Here is an 8,061-nt window from a genome sequence, read left to right as displayed (position 1 = left end):
AGTAGCAGGCAGTGGAGTTCTTGGGGGTATTCTAGTCTAATTAAACTGTTTTTGCAGAATTTGAATCTAAGTATATTTTTTTATGGTTTAGACCGACGTATCTCTATGAAAAGATCAATATCTTCTGAAAGATGTAAGTAGTTCTCTAAACTAACGCATTTAGAAACCTTCATAAATGATTACAAGCCATGTGACCAGTAGTTTGGTTTGGAACAGTAATTTTTCTCCTTCGCGTTGGTCATTAAATTTTGGTCAAATTGAAAATGATGAAAACAATAAGGTCAGGATTACGTTTGTTCATTGTAAATGCATCATTACGACTGATAACGCTAATATTTAGGAATTTTTGGTTGACAGTACCAATTGTGCAATGTTGGTTGTATAAGCTCGACAGTCGCGTGGGTTGTAATCATTTATGAATGCTTTGTATAATCTCAATAAGTCTTGACTTTTGAATTGAAGTACCTTAGTTTAAATAGTAAAAAATAATTCATTTACCTATGAATTTAGCAAAAAAATGATTTTTTAAGCAAACGCAGCATTTTTCAAGAAATTGTTATTTGAACCAACACCCTTGATTTTCGTTATGAAAAGTCGTGTATATTCTGTAAATGTTTCCTAAAACATATTTTACCACAATGTTGCGTTTTGATATATAGAAATTTTTCAAAAAAATATTGAAATAGATTGGGGTTTGACATGCGCAACAAGAGTCATTCGCTTTTATACCTTTATTACATTAGATTAGATGGCTTTAGTTCTGTCATATATGTAGAAGGGTTAAGCGTAGTTTTTGATATACCTGTATATCCCGATTGTGATTTATCGTACAAAAAATTACAATAAATGAATTTACTCGAAAACCTGGAAGCTATCAAAATGACGCAAAAACTTTTTATTCATTGGGACTTATTAGATGCAAAACTTTAATGACGTGTGACATGAAAAAACCTTTAACGATATTTTCTTTATAGAATCTTTTCTAAAAATATCTAAAAATTTTCAACAGTAATATGGTAGTAAAAGCTTACAATATATGGAAATTTTCATAGAAAATCATTGTAATTTTTAAATTTTATTAGTATTTATTTAACAGAATTATGTGTATCCTATAGCAAAAATGTGAATATATAGGAATCACATTACAATTAAATATCAAATTTTAAATACAATTTGTTGATAGTATGTGACACAAGTTCTAGTTAGTTGTATTTTCTGTATAAATTATAATTAATAGTACTTATACAGGGTCGGAAAGTCCCCATGGTTCATCGGCCGTTACGTGAGAGCGATAAAGTAAGTCGTAGACATCCATGCGATAGAGAAGGATGGCTATAATGAAGGCGTCTCATAGTCACCGCCCATTTCGCCCTTCCACAAATAAGATCTACTTCCACTTGTAATTCAGAGACCGGTGGTCATCTTTGTTTTCGTCGTTTGCCTTTTCTGTAATATATGTCACTACTTATACAGTTCCGACTTCGTATTTCGAAGCCCTAGAAAGAGTGATGCCACATCTACAGATTTTTTTGGAATTGGGGAAATAGGGAATTTTGCTTTATTTCTTGGAATTTTTAAGTCATTTTAAAAAGTATACTTAAATAACAACTAAATGAACTTTAAATGCAGCTGAGCACTATACTCCATTTGAATAACTTCTCAGTAGGGGAAACAAGGTCACTAGATTTACAAACAGGGGTATCTACTAGCTACTGTAAAAAGTTTTCTTTATTACGTGTTGTGCTGCCCTCTGTTAACGGATGATATTAACATATCGGAATACCGAAGTCGAAATTGTATAAGTAGTGACATCTATTAAAGAAAAGCCAAACGATGAAAACAAAGATGACCACCGGTCGCTGAATTACAAGTGGAAGTGGATCTTATTTGTGGAAGGCGAAACGGGTGGTGATTATGAGACGCCTTCATTATAGACATCCTTCTCTATCGCATGGATTTCTATGACTTACTTTATCGCTCTCACGTAACGGCCGATGAACCATGGGGACTTTCCGACCCTGTATATAATTCTATACATTTTTAAAAATAATACAATTTAGTTTTTATGATGACTGACAGTTTATTTGTATGTTTGTACATTTTACCGTTTTCCATAGCGAACGTCCGTAAGTAAACCACCCTATATCTACATGGTTGACTACCTGCTTACATTTGTTTACATCCACTGTATCTTGAAACTAAATAAATCATTAGAAGTGTTGAAAATTAAAATAAAAAATGGGAAACATCGTAAACATTTCTTAACAACCCAAATTACACATAATTGTTCCAAATTTCATAACAGTTAAGTTTTAAGGATGCTGTGAATTATTTTAACAATCATTTTTTATTTCCTCGCTATATTTTTATCTAATTCTATAAATAAGTAATACCCAAAATAATTTTAAGTACCTAAATTAACAATTTTGACTACGCCAATTAACTTACTACAATTAATATACGTCAACAAGTATTTTATGGTTGTTGGTTTTGCTGAAACAACTAGAATTACTTTTTTCGGCACCGCGTCCTTTGTGAAAATGATTTTAAGGAGGCCATGGACGAAAACCTCATTAGATCGGCCAGACGTCGACAGGAACCGAAAAATAATTTGTCACAGGAGCAAAACCCGTCCTAAAAATAATTGGTGGTGATTCTCAAAATCCGAAACACGTGCTGGAAAAGTCCTAGAACGCCGCGACTGAAGAGATACAATCGCCGCGATAACTCGAAATATTAATTCAACTAATTGGTTCAAAAACAAGAAACAGATTACTGTCGTCGGTGCTCCACAGACAGTCGGCTGCGCCGCCAAGAGACAGTCATTTGTTATAGCAAATCGGCCATAGCGTGCGTGGCTATCCTGTCTGCTCAGCTGTTTAGCGATGCTCGTATGTCACTCATTTCCGACGCAAACCTTCTCTGATCTCTTCGCCATTCTTGTTATTGTTTTAGCGCCAAAGTCGGCTTGCGAACAGAGAAAGTCGCGGATTCTTTTGACCAAAACTGATGATGGACGGGACGTTCCCCCTTGCTTCGGATTTCTCAGTTTCCGCGCCAGCAAATGATCTGTGAAGTTGAAAGACGATGTATCTAGGATCTTATTTGAATATGTAATGGTCATATGAAGATCCTGTAATGCTAAATAATACGTGGAAAGTTGTAATGAAGGGTAATTAATTAAATTACTAATTAATTGCTGAGAGGATGGAAAAAATCCGTGTGCGATCCGCCACGTAGTATCATTTCTCTATAAATAATTATCAGAAGAAAATAAAATGAGGATAATTATTATTATTAATTTATACAAATAAAAAGTGTCGATACGGTTTCGAAAGGGCATATAGATTAAAATAATTACAGGCCAGCGACGAGGCGTGCATAATTAAAAATGGTGTTTACAATCCGAGTTTTTGTAGGCAGACACATAATAGTAAAACAAATAGTAATTTGTATAAAAATGAAGCCATTACAAAATGACTTTGTCCTTACTGTTACTGCGTCGAGTGAAAAAATGTGGCTATTAGTTATTATAATACAAATTTGTTATAGCTGGTACAGAATTGAAAACTTTATTAGGCGCGTTGGGAGGGATATTAGATGCTGCGTCTCTCTCTCGTTTGCTTTCTCACGCTTTATAGGTGGCCATACTGACATCCCATCTACAGGGGGTTAGAATGCGAAAATATCGCCGTCTTGTGAATGTGATGTACACATCCTACATGAGAAGAAATTGCCTAAAGGTGCAATCGCGCGATACTAGTTCAATTATTAGGTATGGACTACCTAATTTTTACAATGTAAAACAGTATCTATCATCTCTATTATATTTATTTATTAAAGAAAAAACAAACAGGTCGTAACATAATTACATGTTTCCTATTTCACTAAATTTTATGCCATATACTTACATAATTGATTTTATAACAGAATTACTTAATAAATGAGACCAAGAAGTTCCAAAACTCACAGAATCCTACAAAAACAGTAACTTGTAAATAGAAATCCTAAATTGTTTTTCAGTAACATCAAAAATTCCTTTTAAAATTTGCTGTTGATACTTATTAAAGATAATACACATACGATTTAGCAAGCTATTGCTTTTTGTTATATGAAAAGTAACATCTTTAGGACGTATTCGGTGATCAGGAACACTAAGATTTATTTGAGACAACAAGTATATCTAATTTATTATTAAGCAATTTGTACAAAAACATCAACTGATGGTGGTACCTCCTGTATTCCAGTTTAACAATATTGAATTCAGTTCGATAGGAATCGTATAGAGATGGGCAATGGGAAATTTTCCGGGAAGAAATAATCAAAGCTTGAGAAATTTTCCCAGGAAAGTTTCTGAAAAAATTTCCGTCGGAAATTTTCCGGGAATATTTCTAACAATTTGTAAACTTGGAGCCAATTTTACTTCTAACTTCTATGAACATACACAAAAAATCGTTGGTTAATTTCGGTTTTTCGGTTAATTCGGAATACCAGAAGACCATATTATCCAAATAAGTTAGAAAACGCTTACACTTACTTATTTTAATCTTTGTTAAGGCTACAATCTACATAATAGAGAGCAATACAAGACTCATAAATTGCCTCCTTTTCAAATTTAATATGAATTTTGATAGTTGAACCAAACTACAATTACATTTTAAGACTAGTATAATTATTTAATGTATTTACTATTTGTTTGTTAAAAAATAAAGATAAATATTGTATACTGTATAGTGTTTACGCACTGTAAACCTCAGCATGTAATTTTTTCTAACGGATGATTAATACATAATTTATATTTTTCCAATATTTATACCAATATAAATAAAAATGTATATAAGTATTTGGTCTTTTTGGAAAGCTGATGGTATGTAGAACACAATACCAAATCCAAAAAAAATTTTTGAAATTTTCCGGAATTTTCAATGGAAACTTTCCAGGAATTTTCATAGTTTGGGAATTTTCCCATCTCTAGAATCGTACGAAACAAAGTCGGGATTTCTGTTGTATTTTTTGTAGAATAAATATTTTATAAACTTATTTTGACAGTTTCAATTAAACTATGTAATTTTTTAATGCCAGGATTCCAAATTCGTGAACCAAACTCAAGCTTACTACGCACTAATGAATTAAATAAGAATACAATAGATCTAATATTTCTAAAATCATAAGTCGTTCTTTTAACAAATCCTAATACTTTATAAGCCTGCACATATTCCGCACATTAATATGACTCCCAAAATATAAGTCGGGCTGAAATAGTATCCCTAAATTATTTCATAATTCCTAGTAAGAGGAGTATCATTAATCTTATACGTAAAATATTCAGGTGTTTACAATTTACAATAAGCCATTACACTACATTTTCCTAAATTAAAATATAATTTATTTTTAATTGACCAGTCATATATCGCATCTATGTCATTTTGTAATTGTAAATGAACATCAAAAGGGGTTATTCTCCTAAATAGTTTAAAGTCATCAGCATATAACAAACTCTGTGACACAACATTATTTGGTAAATCATTAATGAAAATAATAAATAGTAGGGGCCCCAAATTAGAACCTTGGGGCACCCCAGACCCTGCCAAAAAGTAATTTGAAGCCTCACCCCGATACATTCCACACTGATTCCTATTTTTTAAATAAGAGCTGAAAAAATTGAGAAGGTGATCACTCATACCATGCAGAAATAACTTTGATAACAAAATATCATGATTTACCTTGTCAAAAGCTTTGGCAAAATCTGTGTACATCCACTTGAAAACCATCTTGAAAGGCATTCCAAACCTTCTCCACAAATGTTGCTAAGTTAGTATATATTGATCTATTCCTACAGAAGCCATGCTGGTTAAAACTAATATATTTTTTAATATGTATATAAATTTTTTTCATATAAAACAAACTCAAATAATTTTGTTACACAATTAAGAACTGCAACTGGTCTATAATTAGCTACGTCACTTTTAGCCTCTTTTTTATGTGTTGGTGTAATTTTTGTTTTTTTTAAATTCCGTAGGAAATACGCCAGTCTCTATGGATTTTTGATATATAACTAATAGTGGATATAAAAGAAACTCCTTACATGCTTTAAAAATATATGGCGGTATATCATCTGGTCCTGATGAACGTTTTGGTTTGAGTTTTCTAAAGGCATTCTCCAACTCTTCTAATGTGTGATTAGCCAAATGAAGTTGGATCACGAACTTAATTGTAATTAGGGGTTCACGATTTGACTTGAATTCCAAGCTACTTGATTGAAGTCAAGTAAATGGTAGAATGTCAAGTCAAACCAAATAGGTACCTACATATCAAGTATGTTTCTGAAAATACAAGTAATTCTTCAAGACTACTTGCTTTTTTATTTTATACAGAATAAATGATTATAAGCCACGTAATCGGTAATTTCAGGGATCACATTATCTTGAGCGTAGAAGCAACGGTTTGTCATTGTTCATTGTAAACGAATCAATATTGGTGAGGTTAACATTTGGGCTAACATCAAAAATATCAGTCAAACATAAAAAAGTTTGTACTTAACAAATTAAATTCTGGGTTTTAATCGTAATATTTTTATCATAACAAAAGTTATTTATTTATTTACCATTGGGAACACAAGCAGGCGAAAAAACCCATTATAGTATTCACTAAATTAACAGATATACATCAAACAACAGTACAAAGAGTTATACGCTTATAAAGAGCATAGAAAATATTATAAAAGAAGTATACGTTTGAGCAATCTCTTAATGCGTCTAATATTAATGTCTTATGATGATCAAATGCAATATCATTTTCATTAAAACAATACAGGTTATTCACAACTTATCCAAAAAAATTTGGGAATAGATGCGTCATGAAAAATAGTCATCATCGTAAAAAAATTTTTTTAATCCTTGTAGTTTCCAAGAAAAAAATTATAGAAGTTTCAGTATTCTCAACCCTTACATCGCTGGGCTACTGTAATGTCTAGCGTTATTCACGTTGTGAGCTGTGCGCAATTCGCTCTCTCTACACGTGGCCCCGAATACTGAAATCCGATTTTAGTTTTAACGTTTTTGCGATAGTGTTTCCATTAGTTTTCCAAGTGTCAAAAATGGTTTACGTGTATAGCAACTCGGAGTTGATGGATATCGTTTTAATATATGAAAAAGCAAGGCAACATTTGTGTTATGGTGGAGTATTTGTGTTGTGGTGAAGGAAGACACCATTTCTGTTAGTAGAAACTGACTAAGATGGGCCCAAATGTATTTACACGTCGGTGGTCAAAATTTTGAACAGTTGTTGTAACATCAGGTACTTAAGTCAAATTATTTTAATAATTAAAACCACAAATTAATTTTATTAATTAATAATAACAATAGCGGCCAAAGCAATTGAACATGATGATATAAAATAGGTGTTATAATTTTTTTTTTTTCCTTAAGGTCCGGATTTACAGTGGACCAGTTTTCAGTGGCCTGCAGAAGTGTATTTTTAAATCATTTTCGAACTGACCTTTTGTTTTTGTTTTACAAAATTATATTTGCAAGTCACTTAAAAATTTTTGTTGGACAAGTTCTGAATCACCTTGTATATTAAAGAAATATTGAAAATTATTAATAGAGAGGGTTAATCAGTTCATTTGTTGATGCAATATACACTACAATAATATAAAAATTGTAGGTCCTGTGTAAAAATCTATTAATACTGGTACAATGACATCTGCATTGACACAATGAAAAAATGTCTTTCAATGATGACCGCAAAGTGTTTAATACTACGTATTGTTAACAATACAGTTCATTATATCATACCTGCAGCTAATTAGCTCACTGCCCTGTATTGACAAATGTTAAGAACGAATTCACTGAAATAATGTTGATTGTGTCGAAATAATGTTTTTTATCATTATATTTCCGACGTGAACTAGATATTATCAGTTTATGTGTGTTGCCACTGTGTTTTTCTTGTTACCAAAGTAATAGGTAAGTAATTTCACCTACCTTTCTATTCGGGATTGGAAAACCGGAAAAAAACGGTTAATCGGCAATCTACCTTCACCAGCGCCAAGGATGATGT

The sequence above is a fragment of the Anoplophora glabripennis genome, unplaced genomic scaffold (genome assembly GCF_000390285.2).
Source record: "Anoplophora glabripennis isolate ALB-LARVAE unplaced genomic scaffold, Agla_2.0 scaffold70, whole genome shotgun sequence".
NCBI lineage: Eukaryota > Metazoa > Arthropoda > Insecta > Coleoptera > Cerambycidae > Anoplophora > Anoplophora glabripennis.
This window is presented reverse-complemented; position numbering follows the sequence as displayed.